The 13,184-nt window shown below is 42.8% G+C and overlaps 1 long non-coding RNA gene across 2 annotated transcripts; it reads left to right on the plus strand.

Moving 5' to 3' along the window:
- The first annotated feature begins 8,767 nt into the window (after positions 1 to 8,767).
- LOC121293002 lies at positions 8,768 to 12,731 on the plus strand. Of its 2 annotated transcripts, XR_005946418.1 has the most exons (3): positions 8,768 to 8,851; positions 10,706 to 10,850; positions 11,653 to 12,731. It is a non-coding gene; the product is annotated as an uncharacterized LOC121293002 (long non-coding RNA). The 2 variants fall into 2 exon arrangements; XR_005946419.1 differs by having other exon boundaries at positions 10,706 to 12,731.
- The last annotated feature ends 453 nt before the right edge of the window (positions 12,732 to 13,184 follow it).

Here is a 13,184-nt window from a genome sequence, read left to right on the forward strand (position 1 = left end):
CTACTAATTTCTTTTAATTCCTTTTCCTCAATAGACCCTTGATTCCCTAGCACTTATGGGAAGTTATTTGTGTCTTCCTCCATAAAGACAGAACTAAAGTAGTTGTTTAATTGCTCTGCCATTTCTTTGTTCTCTATTATAAATTCTCCCATTTCAGACTGTTAGGGACCTACATTTGTCTTCACTAATCTTTTTCTTTTTACGTACTTCTAGAAGTTTTTACTGTCTGCTTTTATGTTCCTTGCAATTTTACGCTCATACTCTATTTTTCCCCTCTTAATCAATCTCTTGGTCCTCCTTTGCTGAATTCTAAACTGTTCCCAATCCTCAGGCTTGCTACATTTTCTAGCAACTTTATATAATTCCTCTTTGGATCTAATACTGTCCTTCATTTCTTTTGTTAGCCATGGTTGGGCTGCTTTTCCTGTTGTGTTTTTGTGCCAGAAAGGAATGTATAACTGTTGCAATGCATACATTCATTCCTTAAATATTAGCCATTGTCTATCCGCCTTTTAATGAAGGTCCCCAATCTACCTTGGCCAGCTCATGCCTCATACCGTCGTAGTTTCCTTTGTTAAGATTTAGGACCCTAATTTTAGATTGGACTACTTCACTTTCCATCCTAATGAAGAATTCTATCATGTATGGCCACTGTTCCCTAAAGGACCCTGCACAGCAAGATTGTTAATTAACCCCTTCTCATTACACAATAACAAATCCAGAATAGCCTGTTCCCTAGTCAGTTCCTCGACAGACTAGTCTAAAAAACCATACTGTACACATTCCAAGAATTCATCCACCACAGTATTATTGCTATTTTGGTTTGCCCAGCCTATATATAAATTAAAGTCATCCATGATCTCTATAGCACCCTTGTTACATGCATCTCTAAAATCTTGTTTAATGCCATCCTCTACCTTATCACTACTGTTTGGAGGCCAATAAACAACTCCCACTAATGTTTTCCACCCCTTGTTGCTTTTTAGCTTCACCCAGACCTGATTCTACATCCAGATTTTCTGAGCCAATATCCTCTCGCACTGATTTCATCCTTAACTAACAACGCCACACCACCTCCATTTCCTCGTTGCCTGTCTGTCCTAAATATCGAGTACCCTTGGATATTCAGTTTCCAGCCGTGGTCACCTTGCAGCCATGTCTTCGTAATCGCAATCGTATCTATTTGTGCTGTTAATTTACATCATAGCAAATGTTGCATGCATTCAGATACAGTGCCTTTCTACTTACTTTTTAATATTGTTACCCGTCTTTTTTTCGTACTATGGCCCTATTTGCTGCTAGCCCTTGTTTCCTCTGCCTTCCACTTTTGCTTTCTACTTTTCTGTCTTTTATTCATATCTTTGTTTCCCTCTCTTGTCTCTGCCCGCAGAGGTTCCCATCCCCCTGTCAATCTAGTTTAAACCCTTCCACACAGTACTAGCAAATGCCCCTGCAAGGATATGGCCCGGTGCTGTTGGGGTGCAACCCGTTAAGCTTGTACAGGTCCCATCTTTCCCAGAATTAGTCCCAATGCCTCAGAAATCTAAATCCCTCCCTCCTACACCATGTCTTCAGCCATGCATCCATCTGGTTTATTCTCCTATTCCTGATCTCACTAGCACGTGGCACTGGGAGTAATCCTGAGATCACTACCTTTGAGGTCCTGCTTTTTAATTTATTTCCTAGCTCCCTATATTCTGCTTTCAGGACTTTATCCCCCTTTTTATCTATGTCATTGATACCGATATGGACCACAACTTCTGGTTGTTCACCCTCCCCCTTCAGGATGTCCCGCAGCCCCTCAGTGACATCCATGACCCTGGCACCAGGGAGGCAACATACCATCCTGGTGTCACGTCTGCAGACACAAATGTCCATCTGATCCCCTTATGACAGAATCCCCTATCACTATTGCTCACCCACTCTTTTTTCCAACTCTGCAGCTGAGCCACTCGTGGTGCCACGGACTTGGCTCTTGCTGCATTCCCCTGAGAAACCATTCCCCCAGAAGTATCCAAAACGGAAAATCTGTTGGAGAAGGAGATGGATGCAAGAGAGTGCTGTACTACCTGCCTAGTGCTTTTACTCTGTCTGGCGGTCACCTATTCCCTTTCTGCCTGTGTACTCTTTTCCTGCAGTGTAACCACTCCACTATACATGCCACCCACGAAGATCTCGCTTTTGCGGACACTCCACCGTAACTCCATGTGCAGCTCCAGCTTCGAAGCATGGATTTCGAGCAGCTGCAGCTGGAGACAGTTCCTGCACACATAGTTGCCCTGGACACTGGAATGTACCTGGCTGGGCAGAGGGAGGAGCAGCAGCCTCAGGAAGAAGAAACAGGTGGGGCTCCCACCGCTGAAGAGCCACAGCGAGCCGCCACTGGCCAGCACCTAGCTAGACCCAGGGTCTATAGATGCTGTCTTTCATTCCTGCGGATGACTGGGGACCAGTTTCACCGAAGAATAAACATGTCTCGGGAACTGATCGGTCACAATCTGCCATCTGCTGCAGGATTTGGTGCCATGGGGGCATGGAGGGCATCCACTGACAGTGGCCATGAAAGTGACCACAGTGCTCAATTTTTACACCCGTGGCTCCTTTCAGGGCTCCATAGATGACTTCTGTGGGATATCGCAAACTTCCACCCATAGATGCATCCATGAGGTCACAGAAGCCATCTTTGCGAAGGCACACACTTTGTGCATTTCACCTGGGACCAGAAAAGCTAGGATGCTAAAGCAGTGGGATTTGTCCATATGTCAGGTTTCCCATAGGTGCAGGGTGCCATTGACTACGCTCACATGGCGCTCAGATCTCTGTGACAACAAGTGACCAAGTTGAATGTTCAGCTGGTGTGCGACCACCACAAGCACATCTGCAGGTCTGTGCACAGTTCCCAGGGAGTGTCCACGATTCCTACATCCCTAGCAGGTCTCAGATCCCTGATGCCTTACAGGGTCCACAGAGGCTGCAGGGCTGGGTCCTTGGGGGCAAGGGCTACCTACAGAGTATGTGGTTGATGACACTTGTGCAGCAGCCTCAAAGTGCAGCAGAGACAAGGTACAACAAGGCTCATGCTGCAAGACGCACCTTGGTGCAGCAAAACATCAAAACGTTGAAAATGAATTTTAGGCGCCTGGACTGGTTTGGTGGAGCCCTGCAATACAGTTCACAGAGGGTGTCACACATCGCCGTTGCCTGCTGCACCCTTTACAACCTGGCACTATAATGAGGAGAGAAACTGGCTGAGGAAGAAATGGAAGAGCTGCACATCTCCTCCAATGAGGAGGACGTCAACAAGGATGAGGGTGAGAAAGTCCTCGAAGGCAAGGATGATGGCGATGAGACCGTTGCACTGGCCAGATGAGGCAGGCAAGCTTGGGAGGTCATCGTAGCTGCTTGATTCGTCGAGAATGATGACAACATGCAGTGAGGAGACACCATAAATGCTCACATTGCCTCTATGAACGTTTGAATCCAGTCTGGCTGATGGCAGCACACATACCCTTTGTGATAAGGCTCCTGTCATGGAGATGCAGTGGAGGCTCTAATAGTTGCTCAATCCCAGGAGTTTGATGATGTGGATGAGGACGACACATGCAGTGAAGACATTCCATTGATCTTCACGTAGCCTCTGTGAATGTCTGACTCCTGTCTGGCCAAAGGCAGCTCGCTTGCACTCTGTGATCAGGGTCATATCATGGAGACATAGCCTTGAAACTTTAAAAGCATCTGATCCTTTGTCAGCCTTCAGCACCTTACTCCTTCAGGAGCACAGGGTCACTGGTCACAGATTTTGAGGAGATGGGGACCAGCCCCACCTTAAAAGTGCTGAGACCACACAAAGAATGATGGAACACTGTGACACCTGCCATTCTGGCAGCAATGACAAGTACTATCGAGGCACAGGCATCACTAATGTGTCCAGTGAGTGTCCATCACTGAAGCCGGACCATCACTTTGGTCTGAAGGTTACACACTGCACAGGAAAGAGGCCCTGGACTGAGACACCTGCCTTTATCTTGTGCAGTGACTAAGACTTCACACCTGAGTGACAAACACTGCTCATCAGAACAAGGAGTCATAGGCAAAGAGACCTTCTGGGGAGTTTAATTACAATAGTGAACATTATGTACAAATGATCAATACCCATGCTCAGTCTGTGCAACTCCTAAATAGCCAAGTGGTTATGGTACTGTGCTTGCAACCCCAAGATCAAGAGTTCAAATCTCACAATGGCAAACTATGAAACAATGTAACTTCATCTGAAACAGATGGAAAAGTGTTTGTACTCAAAAGAGTTACAATGACTTGGGCAAATACAGCGGCAGCTTGGCCTAAATAGCCAAGTGGTTATGGTACTGGGTTTGTAACCCCAAGATCAAGAGTTCAAATCTCACAATGGCAAACTATGAAACAATGTAACTTCATCTGAATAGGAACAGATGGAAATGGGTTTGTACTCGAAAGATTTACATCATCTTAACCTTACTAACCCTGCCGCTACGTTTTGGTGCTCCCCCAATATCCACAGCGGAGGTGGAGGCAGCCTGCTAACTGCTACGCCCTGTTTGTGATGACCTTGATGGAGGGCCGAGGCCTGAAGGGCTCCAGCATGCTTTTGGGCTGCTGCTGTGTGGCAATGGCACCTCCTCAACCTGTGAAGCTGGAGCTTCTGGGGCCACAGGGATTCGCATGGGTTGGACATTCCTGGAGTTAACTGGGTGGATGGCCCTGGGGTGTGCACCTATTGATCCTGCTCCCTATTGGTGCCCGAGGTGATTCCTTGAGGAGAAAGGGAAGCTGGAGCAAGGTAGAGCTGCCCCGCACCCCTCTCACATTGACACTGTTGGAGGCCAGCGATGGAGTTCAGCTCATACAGCAGTGAAGGACCGATGCCCTGGACCAAGGTCTCCATGACAGCTGCCATCTGACCAGTGTTGACCTTGGTGCGTTGGCATGCCGGCGCTATCACCTCAGAGTGAAGGCGGACAGACTCCTCCATTGTGCTTTGTAATCTGAAGTGCTCAGCGGATATTACTTCCTGATGTTCCCAAGCTTGCCTTTGCAGCTTCAGCAACTGAGGTATGACTAAGTCCAGAGGCTTGTCATCTTACTCAGACTTAGCAGATTTCTGGCCTCCGGTGGTCTTCTAAGCGCTGGAAACCTGGGGAGTCCCTGCTGCCACCTACAATGGATCAGACAATGTGATGTGCTCATCAGATTGTGACCCCGAGGCTACTCTAGAACTAGGTCTCACTGAGGTGTGCGTCTCAGCACTGTTAGAGGGTGTGGGTGAGTGCTGTGATGGGTCTTCACAGAAACTGGCGTTTCAGCAGATTCATCTTCCGAGGTGGCTTCGTGGCTTGAGCTGAGGATCTGGGTTGGGGACACCTCGGCTGTTTCCCAGTTATGCCTGTGAAAGCAAGGAGAGATAATTAGTGCATGGCAGTACCTTGTGAAACAGGACACAATACCCATGGCATGGTTGTCTGATAGTTGTTGCACTGCTAGATCCCCACTTGGTTGAGCGCTGCCAACTTCACCGTCAACACAGGAATGGTCTAGATCATCGTCACTGGCCAGCTGGATGACGCCATTCTCAAAGTCTGTGAGGCTCTCGATCTCGAGCCTTCCTCCACCAGCCTGCCTCCTCTTTCTTTTATTGTGTCCTAGCTTTTCCTGCACGAAGGCAGATGGAGAGAGTATAAGCAGGACCCCTGCCAGGCCAGATGATAAGCACGTCTGGCATGTGTGGCTGGTGGGTGAGTGGTGCCATGGACATAATGAGGGCAATGAAGGTGTGTGTGAGAGAGTGAATGGCGATGTCCCTTGAACTGGCAGTGAGTGAGATCCCTATGGATGTGTGATGGGGTTGTGAATGTGTGAATTGAGAGTGATGAGAAGAGTGACTACCCTGGCGGAATGGAGGAGATCATCCTCTTTCGGCATTGGATGCTGTTCTTTTTTGCAGGACATTAGTGCTGACCACCGCTGCCACCACTTCCCAAACTGGATTGGTGATGTTGCTGGCACTCCTGTGGCCAGAGCAAGGCCAGAGGACATCATGGTGGGCCTCTACTACATCCAAAAGACGTTCCAGGGATGCATCATTGAATTGGGGGGCTACAGCCTTCTTGCCATTTGGGGCCATGTCTTTTGTGCAGCAGTCCTGGGCTGAAAGCACTGAAAAGTGTGCGTGCAGCTGCACTTTAACTATGGTGTCAGGCTTGAGGAGGTGGCGAGGTGACAGCGTGGCGGGTGAATGAGAGCCGCCCACCATCGAAACGGCGTGTTTCCTGGGAATGCACGATTAATGAGGTGGAATTAGGATGAAATGGCATGAAAAGCCGCCATTGTGGCCAGCGGGTAAAATGTTCTTTTTCCTGCCCGCTAACGCACTTAGTGCAAACCTGGGATGATCCCACCTGTTGTCTCTGTCACACCATATTCAGACCACCTGTCAGCCTGATGCTAACAGTTTGACCCTGCGCTGAATTTTACCGCACATCCTTTCTATTGCAAAGACCACATACTTACACTTCTGTAATATTGCCCTCTCCCTTGCTTATCTCAGCCTGCTTGCCCTTGGAACCCTCATCTTTGTCTTTGTCACCACCAGATTTGAGTACTCCAATCATTTCCTTGACAACCTTCTATCTTCCACAAGCTAGAAACTTCACCTCACCCAAAACTATTTTGTCCATTCTTTACCCTACAGAAAATTCTGCTCATACCTTTACCCCTATGCTCGCTGATCTTCATTTGCTGTGTTCAACCATTGTGTGAAATTTTAAATTCTCATCCTCATGCTTCAATACCTCTCCAATTTCATCTCTCCCTATCTCTCTAATCTACTCCAATGCAGCAAGCTCCCCCTGAATTCTCTAACCCTGTTTTCATCCCCCTGCCTTTACACTACCATTGCTGGCATATTTGCCTTTAGTTGTCTAGCTCCCACATTTTGCGACTCCTTTTCTAAAAGTTTCTGACTCTCCTCCTCAAAGACCCTCCTTAAAACTTGATGCTTCAATTAAGCTTTTGGTCACCGGTCCAGCTATTTCCATGTTTGGTTCACGGACCATTATCCTCAAACTTCTATGAAGTTGCTAGGAGTGCTATTCTGATTTAAAGGCACAATATGATATAAATGTAAGCTGTTGCTGATACTTATATTAAATTGACATCAGTCAATTCAGGCTGTGAACTCTGCCATGGCCTTGGGAAAGGAAGGCAACAATTGTGTGAGAAGGAATATTTATTTTCATCAAGCTAATATGAATAAGCCCGATGCTCACCCTCTGCGAAGGCTTAACATGGAAGTAGAGGAGGGAGCGTAATAATTTCATTTTTAATTTAGTGAGCTAAGTTGGATCAATACTGGCAAAAAAACTTGAAGGGAGGGGAAGCTCACACAAAACTTAGATCATCTGAGCTGTTTGGTGCTGTGTGAAGGGAGTATGGGAGTGTGTCATGTATAGTCTACCTGATCCACAATCTGTGAGGTTTCTTTCTGGATTTTCACCTTCCTTGTTTATGTTTGGCCTGTGAGTATGATTCTTTCAGTCTCCTGCTCTTCCCATGCACAATGTGCACAAAAATCTCTTTCCTTATTGTTTTGAATATTTGCTTGTATTTATTTAAATGTAACAGTGTTTGTAATTTAATACTCCACTGCTAAGCAATCCTCGTACAAGTTGAAACATTTACAGAAAGTGCTGTTTCACTTCCTGACAGTTCTCCAGCATGTGATGCAGGTAACTGAACAACAATTTTGCTCTGTTCTTAACTTCACCTTCCTTTTTCTGGTTTTATGGGCCTAAAATGCTGACTATGTTTTTAAAGATCTGTGCACTGTGATGCAGTGAATTAATGTTAGCAGGCCAGAAACGGCTGATTTGAATACCCTTCAGTGTTTTGTCTAAGCAAGTCAGCTTTATTTGCATTTGTTCCAGTCACAAAGGTTTATAGGTCAGAGGAGGCTGACTAAAAAAAGTGCCAATGAACTTTTTATGTGGTTGTTAGGAGCCTAAACATTCAGGTTTTCTCACAGCAATGAATATATGACCGCAGTTGCTTTATTCATGTAGCTGAGTGCCAGCTGTGGCTAAGATGGAGGATATAGCATCATGCCAGAATGATTTTTCACACTGCCGAATCTTACAGTAGCAGTGTTATAGAGATTGGCTCGAAATAGCATTTTACTATCTGAGCAAGTGCCGTATCCAAGGACAACAGAGCACAAAGTTCTTTAAATGGAATTTTTGCTCACTGTAGTTCTATCGCATATTTAAAAGCAGCTTAATTTTGTGATGTTTAATTATTCATTTTTTATTATTTGATTTGTCAGAATGCTTTGTAGAGTTTTTTTGCTGATACACAAACAGATATTGTGATGAACTCTCAACTGAGGCTAAAACCTTGTAGTCATTTAAACAGAGATTGTGATGGGAGACTGTTGGTTATTTTAGATGAATGACTGAAGATGAGCCTTTTTGACCTGCACTTATGATTTTGTGAATAATTCAATAAATCGTAATGGGCTGATCCTCAAGCTTGCGGGTTTGACTCTGATGCTTTTAATTTCTGTTTGAGAGCTTCTTTTATTTTTCTGTACCACAAAAGAGGCATTTTACAGACAGAAGAGTGGCACTGTGTGTTGGCACTCCTATGCAAAGCTGTAACACCATTGCACTCTCTATTCCTATTCAGAAGAGTATATCGCCTCAATCACCTTTGTGGAAAAACACTGCGTTGAGGTCACAAGGAAGCAAAATCAAATTGAGTCAATGTAGAATGCTGTAATGGATCTTGGGACATTGGGTATTCGCATTGTCCTCACGGCAAGGTAAAGTTATAAGGTTTGTGAGGATTTTTGTGGTAAGACACTATTTCTGGAATAGAAAGTCCAACATGCTTGGTTTTTGCAGGTAACAAAATTAATCTGGCCCTCACAGCATTGACCTTTTCCTGTTTATTTTTGGAAAAGAAGTAACCAATCTTTGGATTATTATACAGCACTTGTACTTAGTGACTCAATAAATTCATTCCACTCCAGATACCCTCACATTTCGTAAACATCTTGCAAGACAGTTTTGTCCAAATTAATGTTGTCATTTTGCAGTGCTAATTGGCTGCATTTTTAAACTGAATGCTGTCTAAAAAATAAATAAACCATATCTATTTGGATGGTGGAAGCTCAGACCTCTTATGCTGCAGGTACAATCAATGAACAGTCAAACTTTGGCTATTTAGTGATATCTGAATCCACAAATCATGAAAAATAAACTCCTCCTTCATTTTCAGGCTTGGAAACATACTTAGATATTCTCGTTGGAACTTAAGTACAATCTGCCCAAGTTTTAAAGCAAGTTCCAGAAAATTTTGTTTAATAAAAAGCAAGCAACCTCAGTAAATTATTTTTAACCTGTTTGTGTGACAGTTATTGAATTAATCAGTGAATGTCTTAAATTGCTGCTACATGGAGAAAGAAGGAAACAAACAGCTTTCACAACTGCTCTTAATCATGTGGTGCTTGAAAATTTAAGTTTGGGAATAGAAAGCCATCTGTAATTATTAATGAGCCTCTGGGCAGTCTTGTGGCATTTCAGAGGAGCTGCATCAGCCAGCAGAAAGCCGTATGCCATCTTTCTTTGCTGATAAGTGTGAAATTATACACACAAAAGACACTCCATATCTAAATGTGAACAGAATGAGAAAGGGGGAGAGAGAGGAAAACATGGTTTGGTTGCAGGCTGTATCACATGGCTGTTTTATAGCTTCTTATAGCAGATATTACAATAATGTTTACAAACTAGTTTGGGAGGTTTGAGAAGTAGGGCCCTCCCTGAACTAAGACAACCTTAGTCTGCAGGCCTATTTACTGTAAGATTAGTGCCTGATGAGAGCATAAGATAGATATTTGTGACCTTGACTGACTCTGGCTTTGCGACAGTGGGTTTTGGAGAGTTGCCAGTTTCTCACTCGATAAGAACGAGACGGAGGGCAGAGAAGGAGCAAATCTTCTAAGTCCTGCAGGCTTTTTTAAAAAATCAAATGCCTGCTACAGTAGGCAGAGGTTATAAAAACAATATAATGCTGGCAATTTGAAGTAACCTCGTTGAATTAAGATGCGGATGATGACAAACAGGTTTCTAAGTGAATTTTTTTCTGGAGAAGAGACTGTTCGTTTTGCATGTGGCACTCTGCCAGTTTGGCGCTGTTTTTAATGAGACAAAGATAGTAGGAGGGACCAGACAGGGCGTGGTGAATGACAGTTGGAGAAAGGTCTGTGAATTGCTATCCTCAGCTGTCTCCTCCACAAGAAAAGAGAGAGTGGGAGGGAAAAAAACACACCACTTCCTCCTGAGAATACTCAAACTATCGCAGAATTCTGAGTGCTTTGGCTTTCATGCCAGCAAAGCACTGGCAGCTGTGACTAGCATAAAATAAAGTGTCACAATCCTCAGTGGCGTGCAGCAGATACACTGCACTAATGATTAATGTCTAAGGTCTTCCTTTGACAAGTACATTGTACTTACTACCTCTACCATTTTATAAACTGCATTTAGTAGACATATAAGTCCCAATTCAATTAAAAAAATAATCTTTAAGTTCTGGGCTCTAGACTACGATAGGACTTGGTGCAGCATGATGATGTTTAGCATTGTAAAAGGAATTTGCATTCCTCTCTTTTTTAAAGTGCCAGAAAATGGTCCAATAATATGAGGCTTGGTATGGATGTGCAATGTGTCTGAAACACGGAGAACTGTAGTAGCAGTTCGCAACTCAAAGGCTGGATGAAAATAGCTGTCAGATACATAATTAGAAATTGATGCAGATATAAGGTGAGATTTTCTGTCTATTAGATCATTGTAGGATTTATTTTTTTAAATTGACCTCTGTTTTCAGATGTCATGTTTTGAAGTCTTCTAGAACAAACTTAGGACTCATCTCATGCTAACATTGTTAGCTTTCGCATTTCGGGAAACCTGTGCATTTTTCATTTGTGCTGGTGGATGGATTTTAACTCCTTGCTGTGATCCCTATTAGTGGGGAGGCAAAATAACATGGGAAAAGTGTAGATTCTGATGTGATTCTGTGATGAATACTTCTGCTGATACAGAGTCTTTCCCTCTTAGAACAAGCTTTTTAATACCCATTCTGCCTTCTCAAGTTTACCACAAACTCTTAAAGAAACAGAAGAAATATAAAGGGCAGTGTTACAAATTATGAAAGATTCCTTGCTCCATTGTGATCAGTGATCTCAAAGAAAAGTCACTTGATGCTTGAAACTCATTGAAATATTTGAATAAGATTCACAAAATTTCGGTGCATGTTACTGGAGTTTAGCATGCACCTGCCTATAGGCACTCTTACATTTACAAATTGCCGCCAACAGTAAATGCACAGGTGTCTTGCTGTCCATTGCAATTCATCATCAGGCATACTCCACTTCTGTCTGAGGTCTGAGGGAGAATAGTGCCAGGTTGAAGTGTTAGCAGGGAGGGGAGGCAGGAGGCCGGTGTGATACTATTGTCGTGAAACCAGTGCTGCAGTTTTATCATGGCATAACATTAATCTCTCTGAATCAAACATTGTCCCTTATTTTTGTATATCTCCTTGATCTGGCCTGGGCTTGAGCTGCAGCAAATGAAACCAACACAATCTAACATTTGGAGATGTCACATGCAAGAAAACACTTGTGCAAACTGAGCCAGCTACTCAAAGGGAAAAGAGACCATGGAGGCAGGTTCGTTTTGTAGCTTTCCCTCTCCCCCATGCAGCAATTAAATTCTCGTCTTCATGGTGAGCAATTGAAAGGTTTCTCGATAAAAATCCTCAAGGGTATATAAATGAGAGAAGATTTGTGAAATCTAACTGGAACAAAAATATCTTTGAGGAACTGACCCAGCATAACTTGACCTGGATTAATTAGATCATAAATAATTTAAATATTAGTTAGATCATGCTTCTGATTATGATTGTAACGTTGTCGTTTTTTTAAAAAAACTTGCTAATAGTGGAATGATTCATAATTCAAGCACTTCCTGGTGTAAATACTCAAACAGACATTAAAAATGTATAAATTTACAACCCTCATAATATTCCTTTGCCAAACTCTTGATGTTTTATTTTGTGGTGATTTAACTTGAAACTGCTTTTGTGAATTCTGCAGCATGTGACTGCAGCTCCTTCCATGCTGGGTACAGGTTGAACTTCAGGCCCCTTGTTTAGTTCTTGTCATATTTGAGAATGTTTGTAAAATATCAGAGATGAACAGATTTAATTTGTATCCTGTGTGAAACAGCTAAAGGAGAAACAAACAATATGTGTGTTGTGTATTCTTAGGGGAAATCCCTCCCTTTGCCTTTTGATTACCCAGACCCACTAGAAAACAGTTGCCAGTTCAAGTTTGGGAATTATTGTTCCCAGAGTGCAGGGCTTCATTGAAAAGTTAATACAAATTCTTCTTTGGTACAAAGAATTTTGCTCCAAAATTGTAATTGTAAAGCTTTGTTTAAAGTGAAAATTTACAATATTTGGACATCTGACTTAAAAAAAATCCCTCAAAGCTGGAGCCTTTTCTTGGATACTTAGGAAAGAATTACATTATATTTAATGAATATTGGTTGTAATATTTATTAATGTTGTGAAATGTTTTTTAAATGAATAATGTTTGTTTTCCACATGATTTCCTAGATTAAATATTATTTGAAATATCAAAAGCTATTATGTATATTGATTTTAAAAATGTGGCTCATGATAGTTCATGTAAGGATAATAAAAACAAAATAAATTTAAAAGGGCACCTTCGTATCATTGTTACACTGTTTATGTTAGCACAAAAATATTAGTACTCTCAAATTGCTTCAGAATTAAAGTCAAATAGGTTCTCTTAAAATATCAACTATTTCATTGAGATGCAATGCAGACCCAACATTTTTTTCTATATTATAAGCTGTTAAATTTTTCTGTGCTAAAGCAGTTTTAGCTAATATTTTACTAATGTTTTAAATTTTCTTGAACATATACCTTTAAGTTGGTGATCAATTCTGCTGTGAAATTCGTTATTGGGAATGGGTAGATGACCATTGGTAGGGACAGTCATTTATAAGGAACTAAATAAAACCCCACTGAATAGCATTGTTGAGAGTCTTGTTTAATGCTAGCTTTGAGTC

The sequence above is a fragment of the Carcharodon carcharias genome, chromosome 21, assembly GCF_017639515.1.
Source record: "Carcharodon carcharias isolate sCarCar2 chromosome 21, sCarCar2.pri, whole genome shotgun sequence".
Classification (NCBI taxonomy): Eukaryota; Metazoa; Chordata; class Chondrichthyes; order Lamniformes; family Lamnidae; genus Carcharodon; species Carcharodon carcharias.